Below are 15,528 nucleotides of genomic sequence, written 5' to 3'. Positions count from 1 at the left end.
TATCAGACAAATAGTTTAATGAGATTGCTACATTAAGTATCATATGTTCTAACATCCTATAATACACAGATATTGGCTGAGTGAACTCAGCAGCTGGGCCCATGTTGTGTATTTATGTCAGCAGCCTAGGAGCAGTGTGAGCTCTCTGTGATTTAATCTACAGACAGAAAATGCAACAATGTTTTAAAACTACTTCCCAAAGCTGCTCAGTAGCGAGATTGAAACATTTGTGATACAAACTGACAAATACAAACACAATAAACACCTCAGTATCAACTTATGTAGCTATACAGCAAATACACTGAAGCCACAAGGAATATTTGAGTTATAATAATAAAATCTGCACTTGAACTGGTATTATTGACCATATATAGTACAGATAAATCAGATATATATATATATATATTCCCAGTGGTGGCAACGATAGTCATCAATATATAAAATGACTTACAATTAATTGTACAAACATAAAGGGATGGTGACACTGCGCTAAAGGAAGGCAAGTTAATCCAGAAGTGCCGCTGAAAGGAGTGAAGCCACTACCTAACTCCACTGATACAAATTCAAAGAAATACAAAACAAAATTTCCCCAGCGCAAATCATAGGATAATAGACACTAAAAGACTTTAATTGTCCAAAAAAAATTTTATTAATTAAAAATTAATGTTAGCATAAAACATGCATAAAAAATTATCAAAGGGTGAACAACCTATTACCGGTAAACATGGACAAAAACAAACTACAAACAACATATAATTATATGTGTGTATAGTGGTCAAATACCACAAGGTTCAGTTCTAGTGGATATATACACACTCTATATAGTAGCTGCCACAAAGAAAAGGAGGAGAAATGCACTTTTTAGCGGCTTACTTCCTCTCCTATAATAAATTAATCCCAGTGATTAGTGGGAACTCCACATCAGGTGGTCTTCAAAGGATTTTTATATAGATAAATGTTCCATATCTGATGATTCCAAAAGAGCAATGAATTGTGCACAGTCACGAGACAATCAGAACCGCACTGATAATAAATTTAAGTCTTAATGGACCCGGCTTCACAGTATAAAACAGTAGCGGCTGTAGGTACCTCGTATGGGCTTCTCCACAGCAATTCCAATACGTGATGTCCGTGCTGAAAGTATCCCAGAGGTGGATCTGATACGGAGTCCGCCGGCGGATTCCCTTACACGCCGCTCTTAGCGCTAAACGGCGCTGTATGGGATCGATGTGTTCTGCGCTCGACGCGTTTCACCTTAGTCAGGCTTCGTCAGGATTGGCAGATGGATCGATCCGTACCCGTTCGCCTCTTTATAGGGACCTCACTTAACTCACGGACTGATTTTTTCTCCCCTGTACGTTCAATCATTATGTCATTTCCTGGGAGTGTTATTTCCGTGTCACGATGCGTTCCACAGTAGGAGGTACTTCCTATGTATGCGTTCCAAAAACAGTTCCTCAATTCCTCTAGTCTTTTTTCATCTGCTTTGGAGGGAAGGGTAACCTGGAGCTGATGTATCAACTGCTGACCTCAGTTGATACATCAGCTCCAGGTTACCCTTCCCTCCAAAATCAGTCCGTGAGTTAAGTGAGGTCCCTATAAAGAGGCGAACGGGTACGGATCGATCCATCTGCTAATCCTGACGAAGCCTGACTAAGGTGAAACGCGTCGAGCGCAGAACACATCGATCCCATACAACGCCGTTTAGCGCTAAGAGCGGCGTGTAAGGGAATCCGCCGGTGGACTCCGTATCAGATCCACCTCTGGGATACTTTCAGCACGGACATCACGTATTGGAATTGCTGTGGAGAAGCCCATACGAGGTACCTACAGCCGCTACTGTTTTATACTGTGAAGCCGGGTCCATTAAGACTTAAATTTATTATCAGTGCGGTTCTGATCGTCTCGTGACTGTGCACAATTCATATATACACAAGAGTGCTGCGCTTGATGTATGCTTAATGATAATTGATTAAAAATTAATAGATACACAGGTGTCTGCTTAAATCAATTTAAAACACATATGGAACTTGCTGATAAAATTTAAACAAATTTATTTACACACACAATATAGTACAATAAAAACCATTGATAAAAGAAAGCTCAAGCACACTGATAGACGTTCTAAATATGTCACTTTGTTGAAATGATTTGTAACAATGTAACTTCAATGCTGCCACATAGACCTAGTTTTGGTCTCTTTGTATCAATAAAACTGAATTGCAACAGTTAATACAGCCTGTATAAGAATGATTGTAGCTCCCGTCCTCTATGCTACTGGCGTCCCAGTGCAGAGGAAATGCCGCTGATAATATTTACCCGACCTGCGGGAAGATTCAGTCTCGCAGCGCAGGAGGTACCAGGATAACTTCCAAGCGTCCGCCGCCGGCACTAGCACGGTGCAGTTGATTCTGTCCTGGCGGGCGGGTATGGACGCTGCAGTGGTATGCTGACCTGGCGTACCGGTACAGATTCTCTGAGGCTGATTATCAAATTCAAATTCACCGCTGCAAAGGAATGTGGCTGGCAGCGGTCAGTGCGTCTGTGGGCTGAGCAAAAGGAGTGACGTCACTCCTTTTGCTCAGCCCACAGACGCACTGACCGCTGCCAGCCACATTCCTTTGCAGCGGTGAATTTGAATTTGATAATCAGCCTCAGAGAATCTGTACCGGTACGCCAGGTCAGCATACCACTGCAGCGTCCATACCCGCCCGCCAGGACAGAATCAACTGCACCGTGCTAGTGCCGGCGGCGGACGCTTGGAAGTTATCCCGGTACCTCCTGCGCTGCGAGACTGAATCTTCCCGCAGGTCGGGTAAATATTATCAGCGGCATTTCCTCTGCACTGGGACGCCAGTAGCATAGAGGACGGGAGCTACAATCATTCTTATACAGGCTGTATTAACTGTTGCAATTCAGTTTTATTGATACAAAGAGACCAAAACTAGGTCTATGTGGCAGCATTGAAGTTACATTGTTACAAATCATTTCAACAAAGTGACATATTTAGAACGTCTATCAGTGTGCTTGAGCTTTCTTTTATCAATGGTTTTTATTGTACTATATTGTGTGTGTAAATAAATTTGTTTAAATTTTATCAGCAAGTTCCATATGTGTTTTAAATTGATTTAAGCAGACACCTGTGTATCTATTAATTTTTAATCAATTATCATTAAGCATACATCAAGCGCAGCACTCTTGTGTATATATTTTTGTTGTTTGGGGGAGGTAGCAGTCCCTCAGTGCTTGCAGCTGCTGTATAGCCAACTTAAATTTAAATCATCATTTGCGCCAGGAGTTGGGGTGGTTAAACACTCTCAATCTTTTTTTCTGTGCACAATTCATTGCTCTTTTGGAATCATCAGATATGGAACATTTATCTATATAAAAATCCTTTGAAGACCACCTGATGTGGAGTTCCCACTAATCACTGGGATTAATTTATTATAAGAGAGGAAGTAAGCCGCTAAAAAGTGCATTTCTCCTCCTTTTCTTTGTGACAGCTACTATATAGAGTGTGTATATATCCACTAGAACTGAACCTTGTGGTATTTGACCACTATACACGCATATAATTATATGTTGTTTGTAGTTTGTTTTTGTCCATGTTTACCGGTAATAGGTTGTTCACACTTTGATAATTTTTTATGCATGTTTTATGCTAACATTCATTTTTAATTAATAAAACATTTTTTGGACAATTAAAGTCTTTTAGTGTCTATTATCCTATGATTTGCGCTGGGGAAATTTTGTTTTGTATTTCTTACAATTAATTGGTCACCCAATACTAAAGGATGATATATTTTTTCCTTTTCAGCTTATAGGTATTTAATTCCTATTGGCGATTACGCCTCACCTTCAGGGATATGCAAAGTGTGAATAGTTGACCAATACAGTGATTTGCTATTTAAATATATCAACACTGAGGAGTGGGGGAGATATTAATTCCTTACTGCATACTATATATAGAAAAGGGGGGGTTTTGGGTTTGGGAATACCGCACAGGATCAAAAAAAGAAAAATATAATAAAAACAGTAAATAAGATATTAGCTCCGAGAAAAACTGACTGATTAGACGGTAGTCTAAGATGAATCACCTTCTACCATCAGAATGAATCTCTATCGGCAGACAAAAATGGTGATTGTCAGCGGTGCTCCCAAAGGTCCGAACGTATTTGGATTTAGGAAAAGAAGAAAAAATGACCTTGGGTGGGAGCACTCATTCCCGGAGAGTTATTTGTAGATATGATGTCTGTATGAGTAGTAATGTGATAATGAAAAGATTAAAACATAACTTTTAATAATCTATATATAAAAGGCTAGGTACACTAATGGAGTTTACTGTAAAAGAATTTTTACTTTTGTTTTAAAAAACACAAGATACCCAATTTGATAATAAGATGGCTGTGAACTTTCTTAAGCCATACATAAAGTTAAATCTGCGAACATATTAATGGATTGTTACTGTGATAATTCAGTATCTGGCAAGCAAATGCCCATCCCTCCGTGGGTTCAGTGCAAACACCCATTCAATTCCACTGGAGACCCACAACACCTGGTATTCCCAAATGGTCTCCCACTGAAGTACTGACCAGGCCCAACACTGTATCGCCTCCAAGATCGGACGGGATTGGGCATACCCAGTGTGGTATGGTCGTGGGTGACGTATGGAAAAGGGCAGAGATTGCAACTGATTGCGGGATGTGTGTTATTGTGCCAGTTTTAGCCAAATACAATCCTCCTTAAAATTTGTTGACCGTCATTGCACCAATTTAGCGACCCAAACACATGGGTATGCAGAGGTTAAATCATATGGTCAACAAGAGTTGATAACATAAGCCTCTATTGTTTTTGTTCGTAGCGTGAGGCAAAACAAAAATAGTAGCCTATTATGATTTAAGGCATGTATAAAGAACAAACACAAAATTCTAATGAGCCAAGTGTCTGTTATTGCAGATTAAATCTGTCAGAAAAGCAAAAATTGAATAGTATCAACAATGGAAGGATTAGCTAAATTAGCACACAGATATATAGGTAGATGTGCTTCAAAGCAATATGCATTTTGCTGCAATAGGTTTTAGACAGTGCAAACCTATATTTTGCTGCAATAGGTTTAGACAGTGCAAACCATGAACACTCGCATACCAGCAGCTGATATAACCAATACCATTGTTGCCATAAATTTAACATAAGCTGATACTTAGAAGCCAAATGTAAACTTTTTATATAGAGAAAGCACACATTGTTGCAGCTACCACTGCCCTGCACTGTGTTATAATTATATATTCAATTTACAATTTTAAAAGATACAAAACAGCCTAGACAATTTGCAGGCAAAAATTAGTGGCTAAATGCCACAAGTAATAGTGCAGTTAGTCATAGATAGCACCTATGATAAATTGTTGTGTGCTTGACAAAGAAAAGGACGGCTATTTTCCGTATATAAACCATAAGAAGCAGCTCAAATAATTATCAGACAAAGAATTGGCAACTGAATATCACGGGTAGCGGTGTAACTATTAGTGCACAACACCTATAGTTGGTGATTCTAAGCATGTGCTTGCACCTCAAAACCAGCAAAATGAGATTACCCAAATAAATATTGGGTTGATGGTGGTGGTGGGGGCAGTGAACAGGGGGGAAGGGGGAGAGAGGATACTTATGCCGTGCGCCTCCCCGTCCCGTCGAGTGCCGCCGAGCCGCCTATGTCCGTGCGGTGTGCAGGCTGGCCGTCTCGCCCGGTCTCCTGTCCTCCGTTGCTGGTCTGAGACTGGTCACGTGAGAGCGCTCTCCGTGACCCACAATCACGTACCCAACGTACGTTTCGCAGTCAGCTTGTTCACGGGTAGCGTGAGCATAGTGGCGCTGGCAGCAGCAATATATTGGGAAGTACCACCAATAGCGGCTGTAGTGGCTGGATTAACACAGCGGAATCATATATTTAATAATGCCGTGCCTGACGCCAGGGGAACTTGGGCTTAATACAAGACCCATCTGTTCTGGTTAATTGAATGGGAATTAACAGCTGAAACATGATAAGAGTATTGCGTTTACAAGGAGCAAAAACATGTTTGAAGGAGAGTAAATTTGCCGTTTGAAAGGGGTTTGTTATGTAAATTAAAAATAGCCTATGACCATGATATAATTATATCGATTAGGGAATGTAGAGCCGGAAACACACAGAGGCACCGTAATATCTCTAATCAGAGATAATAATGTATTAATTGGTGGTTGAGATGTATACTTAGTAAAGAATTGATAACTTGGTTAATCAGTGAGAAAAAATGCCGGTAGTTGCTTAATTAGAGGATACAAATTGAACTACGAGAACCACTAGCTGAATTTGGTGCTGATTGCTAATAGTATTGACAGGTATTGGAATAGGATAATTATATTTTGTACCATTTAATGAAAAAGAAATATTTGTGCAGAAATTGTTACTCTTTACTGAACAAGAAATGGTAGGAAAGAGGAATTGGATTAAGATTGTAAAGGAATAAAAAATTGTATTGCAAGATGTGAGGGGATAGATATACAATAATAGTGATTGAGTGGTAGTATAGTAGTTAAGTGTGTAAGGAAAATGATAAAAATGTGGGAGCTTATATAATTGGAAAAGAAATTGGAAAAGAAAGAATGAGGTGTGCTGAGTGTGCATAAAAATAGTAACTGTATGCATAAAGCATGCTGATGTGAATCCTGAAAATATATGTAAATAAGATGAGGTTGTGTGATAAGAATATATAAATAAATAAAATTAAAGTGAAAGTGAACTAAACCCGGATTCCAATCAAAAGTGTGAAAAAGATTTTTATAATGTGAGATGAAAAACATGTGATACTTGAATGTAGTGAGTAAAAGTGCATGTTAACAGTAAGAAGAAGAGAAAGAGAAAACATTTTTTTATATTGACTAGAATCTAAGGAATATATACATGATCAAATTGGGAGGAAGGCACCAAAGTTTATTGTTTCATTTAGTCCCTGCGGATGCAGAGAATCTAATTTGAAAGTCCATTCACATTCCTTACGTAGGAGTATGTTGGTCAAGTCACCTCCACGTATGCCCATTTTCACTTTTTCTAAACCGCATACTTTCAATTCGTCCCATCGACCGGCATGCTGATGCAAGAAATGACGTGCCACATGACGGGCATCAGCATGCCGGTCGATGGGACGAATTGAAAGTATGCGGTTTAGAAAAAGTGAAAATGGGCATACGTGGAGGTGACTTGACCAACATACTCCTACGTAAGGAATGTGAATGGACTTTCAAATTAGATTCTCTGCATCCGCAGGGACTAAATGAAACAATAAACTTTGGTGCCTTCCTCCCAATTTGATCATGTATATATTCCTTAGATTCTAGTCAATATAAAAAAATGTTTTCTCTTTCTCTTCTTCTTACTGTTAACATGCACTTTTACTCACTACATTCAAGTATCACATGTTTTTCATCTCACATTATAAAAATCTTTTTCACACTTTTGATTGGAATCCGGGTTTAGTTCACTTTCACTTTAATTTTATTTATTTATATATTCTTATCACACAACCTCATCTTATTTACATATATTTTCAGGATTCACATCAGCATGCTTTATGCATACAGTTACTATTTTTATGCACACTCAGCACACCTCATTCTTTCTTTTCCAATTTCTTTTCCAATTATATAAGCTCCCACATTTTTATCATTTTCCTTACACACTTAACTACTATACTACCACTCAATCACTATTATTGTATATCTATCCCCTCACATCTTGCAATACAATTTTTTATTCCTTTACAATCTTAATCCAATTCCTCTTTCCTACCATTTCTTGTTCAGTAAAGAGTAACAATTTCTGCACAAATATTTCTTTTTCATTAAATGGTACAAAATATAATTATCCTATTCCAATACCTGTCAATACTATTAGCAATCAGCACCAAATTCAGCTAGTGGTTCTCGTAGTTCAATTTGTATCCTCTAATTAAGCAACTACCGGCATTTTTTCTCACTGATTAACCAAGTTATCAATTCTTTACTAAGTATACATCTCAACCACCAATTAATACATTATTATCTCTGATTAGAGATATTACGGTGCCTCTGTGTGTTTCCGGCTCTACATTCCCTAATCGATATAATTATATCATGGTCATAGGCTATTTTTAATTTACATAACAAACCCCTTTCAAACGGCAAATTTACTCTCCTTCAAACATGTTTTTGCTCCTTGTAAACGCAATACTCTTATCATGTTTCAGCTGTTAATTCCCATTCAATTAACCAGAACAGATGGGTCTTGTATTAAGCCCAAGTTCCCCTGGCGTCAGGCACGGCATTATTAAATATATGATTCCGCTGTGTTAATCCAGCCACTACAGCCGCTATTGGTGGTACTTCCCAATATATTGCTGCTGCCAGCGCCACTATGCTCACGCTACCCGTGAACAAGCTGACTGCGAAACGTACGTTGGGTACGTGATTGTGGGTCACGGAGAGCGCTCTCACGTGACCAGTCTCAGACCAGCAACGGAGGACAGGAGACCGGGCGAGACGGCCAGCCTGCACACCGCACGGACATAGGTGGCTCGGCGGCACTCGACGGGACGGGGAGGCGCACGGCATAAGTATCCTCTCTCCCCCTTCCCCCCTGTTCACTGCCCCCACCACCACCATCAACCCAATATTTATTTGGGTAATCTCATTTTGCTGGTTTTGAGGTGCAAGCACATGCTTAGAATCACCAACTATAGGTGTTGTGCACTAATAGTTACACCGCTACCCGTGATATTCAGTTGCCAATTCTTTGTCTGATAATTATTTGAGCTGCTTCTTATGGTTTATATACGGAAAATAGCCGTCCTTTTCTTTGTCAAGCACACAACAATTTATCATAGGTGCTATCTATGACTAACTGCACTATTACTTGTGGCATTTAGCCACTAATTTTTGCCTGCAAATTGTCTAGGCTGTTTTGTATCTTTTAAAATTGTAAATTGAATATATAATTATAACACAGTGCAGGGCAGTGGTAGCTGCAACAATGTGTGCTTTCTCTATATAAAAAGTTTACATTTGGCTTCTAAGTATCAGCTTATGTTAAATTTATGGCAACAATGGTATTGGTTATATCAGCTGCTGGTATGCGAGTGTTCATGGTTTGCACTGTCTAAACCTATTGCAGCAAAATATAGGTTTGCACTGTCTAAAACCTATTGCAGCAAAATACATATTGCTTTGAAGCACATCTACCTATATATCTGTGTGCTAATTTAGCTAATCCTTCCATTGTTGATACTATTCAATTTTTGCTTTTCTGACAGATTTAATCTGCAATAACAGACACTTGGCTCATTAGAATTTTGTGTTTGTTCTTTATACATGCCTTAAATCATAATAGGCTACTATTTTTGTTTTGCCTCACGCTACGAACAAAAACAATAGAGGCTTATGTTATCAACTCTTGTTGACCATATGATTTAACCTCTGCATACCCATGTGTTTGGGTCGCTAAATTGGTGCAATGACGGTCAACAAATTTTAAGGAGGATTGTATTTGGCTAAAACTGGCACAATAACACACATCCCGCAATCAGTTGCAATCTCTGCCCTTTTCCATACGTCACCCACGACCATACCACACTGGGTATGCCCAATCCCGTCCGATCTTGGAGGCGATACAGTGTTGGGCCTGGTCAGTACTTCAGTGGGAGACCATTTGGGAATACCAGGTGTTGTGGGTCTCCAGTGGAATTGAATGGGTGTTTGCACTGAACCCACGGAGGGATGGGCATTTGCTTGCCAGATACTGAATTATCACAGTAACAATCCATTAATATGTTCGCAGATTTAACTTTATGTATGGCTTAAGAAAGTTCACAGCCATCTTATTATCAAATTGGGTATCTTGTGTTTTTTAAAACAAAAGTAAAAATTCTTTTACAGTAAACTCCATTAGTGTACCTAGCCTTTTATATATAGATTATTAAAAGTTATGTTTTAATCTTTTCATTATCACATTACTACTCATACAGACATCATATCTACAAATAACTCTCCGGGAATGAGTGCTCCCACCCAAGGTCATTTTTTCTCCTGCATACTATATATACCAGAATTGGGTCTGGATAACGTGACCTAGACACTTTCTATATCTGCAAAGAATTCTGTTTGAGCAGTCATATAATAATTAATATATAAAAAGCGATATTATCCTCTCGAGGAATCAGACACTGTGGATAAAAGCAGACTATATTATCAGTACTATCAGTACCATTATGAGAATGTTGGAGATATGACAACTCATATATGATTATCGGCTGAGTGAAGACGATTTGTGGTGTCAGCCACTAACATTATTACATGAGTGGAATAACTAGGACATTCACTATATTAATAAGTGACCTAGGAGACAAATTACTGATAAATAACTAAGACTGTCATCTGACCTGGACACTCTATATGTCTGCAAGGAATTTTATCTGAACAGTGGGATAATAAGTAACATATAATTAAGGATTTCATCCTCTAGGGGAATCGTACAGTGTGGATAATTGTAAACTACATTATCAGTACTCTTAATACTATTATGAGAGTGTTGGAAACATGACAAGCAACACATGATTATCGGCTGAGAAAAAACGAATTCTACTGTCAGCCACCAACATTACGAGTGGGTCAATTATGATATTTTGATATACAATGAAGTGACCGAGGCAATAATTCACTGATAATTGAACAAATCAAAACACTGGTTTAAACTAAGAACAATAGGATATCTAATTGGGCATTAGATCAAACACGCGGATACACATTTTTAGTCTTCAATCACATTTATTATTCTTATGCACTTTCTGTATGTTTTGTATGTGTCTAGATTTTATCCTCTATGTTTCGCCTATACCTGTAGTCTGTGTATTAGTTATTGTCACACTGTTTTAATTCAACAACAATAAAAGTTAAATTTTATGAACATATAGGTAAATGTGAGTATCAGGTCACTCTCCCTTCTGTGCACCGACAATACAGTCCTTTTTTTCTTCTTTTCTACTAGTATTGATTCATTAAGGGCTATTTTAAAATGTGTTTGACTAGTCCAAGCACCTTGTTGTATGAAATCTTTTTCTCCTGCTTAGACTGCTCGGATTTGAAATGTGCAGGGATAGAGAAATCAGAATGACCACCGCAGCAGTGGATTAATGAGCTGATCTTTCAGGAGGGCAACAGACAAATTTTGATAGTGAGCCTGAGTAGTAGAAAAGTAATGCTTAAACTTGTACAGGAGGTAACAAAATTTACTATTGCTTCAATTGTTATTATATACCATGCATATATTCCGTATTGCTTTACAGGGAATATTTGCCCATTCACATCAGTGTGTATTCCCTACCACATGTACATACTAAAGTTAATTATTGTCATATGCCAATTAGCCAACAGTATATTTTTGGATTTTGGGGGGAAAATCCATACAAACATGGGGAGAATATAGAAACTCCACTCAGGGCATGGAGGGAATCAAACCCAAGACACCAGTGCTGTGAGGCAGTAATGCTAAACATTGCATTAACCATGCTGTCCAATTGGAATATCACAAGAACCACTTAGAAGTATATTTACTAAAGTGTGGATTTTCAGAAGTGGAAGTGTTGCCCATAGCAACAGATTCTAGCTATTATCTTCTAGAATGTACTAGATGATTGATGGGTAGGGTCTGATTGGTTGCTATGGGCAACATCTCCAAAAGCCCTACAATTTGGTAAAGATACCCCTAAGGGTCGGGATGTAGTTATGTGACCGGCGGTCAGGAGACCGATGGTCACATAACCTCGCCCCCTCACAATCCCGACAGTTGGCATGCCGACCAACAGGGACAATTCCCACTCGTGGGTGTCCACGACCGAGCCTGCAGCGTGGTGAGTGCAGAGAGCCCGCAAGGGGCTTGCTGCTCTCGCCACCCCCGGCCGGGATACTGTTGCCGGGATCCCGGCGTCAATACGCTGACCGGCAGTCTCCTGACCTCCGGTCACACATACCACACCCCTAAGGGTCCATACAGGTTAAATCATGTATTATGTGGTTGGCTGCAATAGGATGCCTAATTTCTGAACAGTTTTAAAACAATACCCCTAAATATGTGGCACCCCAGAATTCATTTCCAAGATAATTGCTACAGAGACAGTTGCTTATTAGAGATTCTAAGACACCTTCATTAATTACATCCTTATGCAACATTGGAGTACAGTGACATTTACAAACTGAAACCCAGGATCAGTCTTTCTTCTAAAAAGTGCAGTAACACCACAAACCAATTGCAAAACTGTGGTACTGTAGGATCTCCATCTCTTGTGCAAAAAGTCCAGTTACACCACAGTTCCCCCATTGCAATACTAACTGTGGAATCCATTAGCTACAACGTATATTACCAGTGAAGATTGGAACACATTTTTGAGTATCAGGGATATTTATAAAAGCAGCAATTGATATTAAAAATCATATTCTTAATCACCTTCTTCACTGTTTTTCTTGTTATATAATTTTTCTTGGAATATGCATATATCTGTGATTAGATTGATTGAAACCATTGGATTATTGAATGTCTCAGTGTTTTTTGAGCTGTAGCTAAATTTGATCCTCTTGTAATCTTCAATCTTTGTAATAGTCTTATCCCATTTTTCCATAATTGTGATTATCCAATTACCGTATACAGATGGGTCCATGGTTATCTTGGCTAGTTTGTTGTGCCTTCATCTATTGTTCTCAGCTGCAATACAATACAGAGAACAATACAGCACAGGATTAAGTCATTACAGCAGGGGATTAAATCTGACTGCCCAGTCTCAGTTAATCCTATTAAAGGTCAAGATAAACATGGACCCATCTGTAAGTAATTACCATCTGTAATCCAGAAATCAGTGCGGCCTAATGAAAGAACCTCCTGTTGGAGATTGCTGTCATTGAATTTCTGTTGAGTATCAATCTATTCTACCTCTCTGAACCAGATATAATGAACAAGGTATGAGGGAAAACATCATAGGGAAAGGGTCTATCACCTAGCCAACATCTGTGATACCTCTTCCAACCACTTAGACACCTGCCAACCCCTGGGTGTTACACATACAATGAAGGTAGTAATTTCTTTTGGCTTAATTTATATTGAGAAGAGTTCTGCCATTCAGTCAGTTCACTGGTTTCTAGATATATGTATGAATAAGGCAGGGGTGAAGCTAGGTTTCCTGTTACCTGAGGCAATGACTCAGCCCCACCCCCAGTGGTTATTATCCTCTACTTATATGACCACCATATAATCCAGAAAGCATCAGCGACCTCCATATATTACAGAGAGCATCATTGGCCTATGTATAATATATAGAATACATCAGTGACCGCCATACAATACAGAGACCATCACAGTGATTGTCATATAATGCAGGAAGCATCACAGTGACTGCCATACTATTAAGAGAACACCAGTTACCACCATATAATACAGAAAGCACCAATGACTGCCATATAATGCAGAAGGCATCACTGTGACTGGCATATAATGCAGAAAGCATCACAGTAAACACCTTCCCAGTGACTTCCTTTTAAAAAAGAGAATCCCAGTGACTGCCATGCCTAAGAGAGCATCACAATCACGAACATATACTGCAGATCACATCACAGTGACTGCTGTTTACAGCAGAAAGCCCAGGTGACTGGTGTATAAGACAAAGAGCATCACAGCTAAAGGCATATAATGCAGGGAACATCACCATCACCGGCAAATAATGCAGGGAGCATCACAGTGACTGGCATATAATGCAGGGAGTATCACAGTGACTGGAATATAATGACGGGAGCATCACAGTGACCAGCATATAATTCAGTGAGCAACACAGTGAACATCTCTTGTATTAGGCAGAGGAATCAGTAGCAGGAAAAAGGTAATAATGCCACTGTATAGGTCATTGGTACAGCCTCATCTGGAATACAGTGTTCAGTTCTAGAGACCATATCTCCAGAAGGATTTAAATACATTCAAGAAGGGGACCTTAAACTGATGCATGGCCTACATCACAAAACTTACTTGGAAAAACTAAAAGATTTTAAAAGGTATAGTTTGGAGCACAGAAGGAAAAGTGGGAACATGATAGAAAATGTCAAATGTACCAAGGGCTTTTAACAAAGTACAGGAGGAAAAATTCTTCAAAGGAAGAGAAGTATCAGAACTCGAGGACATACACTGAAACTGGAGGGGTGTTGGTTCAGGGGAAATTTAAAGAAAAATGACTTCACAGAAAGTGTAGAGGATAAGTGGAATAGCCTCCCATCAGAGGTGGTAGAGGCTAAGGCAGAAGAGCAATTTAAACAAGCTTGGTATAGGCATCTGAATATCCTTACAAAGAACTAGAGATCAACAAAGGTTGAAGTTACCTAAAGGATAAAAAAGGGGCAGACTACTGTAAATGGACCAAGAAGTTCATATCGGCCATCAAATTCTAGGTGCCTATGTATCTATGTCAACACAGAGGCGTAAGTTCCCTTAGAAGGCAAAATAGAGAGTGTTGGCAAATCTACCTATCCTTTCCAGATTTGTCGCCATCTGTATTGGTCCTTGTCACTGAATGTCTTCTGTCATTTGATCAGAAGTCGTGTGGAAAGGATAGCCAGATGATATTTAGAACACACACCTTCTAATGCCAGAAGCGTCAGTGTATAAATTGTGTTTGAACGCATAAGCATTCTATTGTATTGCAAAGAGTTATCAGGAAGCGGAACTGATGTCCGGGCTACAACTTGGAGCGCATTTGCGTTCCACAAACTACAGGAAGCGGAAGTGACATTACGGCCATGATATGGAGCACATTTGCGTTCCATTACACAGCAGAGACCAGTTCTTGTAATGAATAAAGGTTTATAAACTGTATTTTAAACAGACACACTATACGCAGTCTGAGGAAGAAATACCGTAACGCATTGCTGGTGGGACCCTGTGTGAGGTGTAACACTACCTATCCCTGGAGCAGTTGCTGACTGTTTATGAGAGAGTAATCAGGACTTGAATATGCCGAGTTGATCGCTCGCTAGCTACTTTTAGCAGACGTGCAAACGCATAGACGCCGCCCACAGGGGAGTGTATTTTGCAAGTGTGCGAACGCGTGTGCAGCCGAGCGGTACGATAAAGTTTTTTGCCGTTTCTGAGTAGCTCTGGACTTACTCAGCCCTTTGCGATTACTTCAGTCTTTTTGGTCCCGGAATTGACGTCAGACACCCACCCTACAAATGCTTGGACACGCCTGCGTTTTTCCAAACACTCCCTGAAAACGGTCAGTTGCCACCCACAAACGCCCTCTTCCTGTCAATCTCCTTGCGATCGGCTGTGCGAATGGATTCTTTATTAATTCCATCGCCCAGCAACGATCCGCTTTGTACTCGTACGACGCGCCTGCGCATTGCGGTGCATACGCATGCGCAGTAGTAACCTGTTCGCTGTGCTGCGAAAAACGGCAGCGATCGATCAACTCGGAATGACCCCCTTTGTATCTGGTA

The 15,528-nt window shown here is 39.6% G+C and overlaps 2 pseudogenes; one reads left to right on the top strand and one right to left on the bottom strand.

Annotated features, from left to right (window-relative positions):
* Positions 1 to 4,543: 4,543 nt before the first annotated feature.
* On the bottom strand, positions 4,544 to 4,662 carry LOC135052270 (5S ribosomal RNA; annotated as a pseudogene).
* Positions 4,663 to 9,618: 4,956 nt separating this feature from the next.
* LOC135052258 (5S ribosomal RNA) lies at positions 9,619 to 9,737 on the top strand (annotated as a pseudogene).
* Positions 9,738 to 15,528: the final 5,791 nt, after the last annotated feature.

The sequence above is a fragment of the Pseudophryne corroboree genome, chromosome 2 (genome assembly GCF_028390025.1).
Source record: "Pseudophryne corroboree isolate aPseCor3 chromosome 2, aPseCor3.hap2, whole genome shotgun sequence".
Lineage (NCBI taxonomy): Eukaryota > Metazoa > Chordata > Amphibia > Anura > Myobatrachidae > Pseudophryne > Pseudophryne corroboree.
This window is presented reverse-complemented; position numbering and strand designations above follow the sequence as displayed.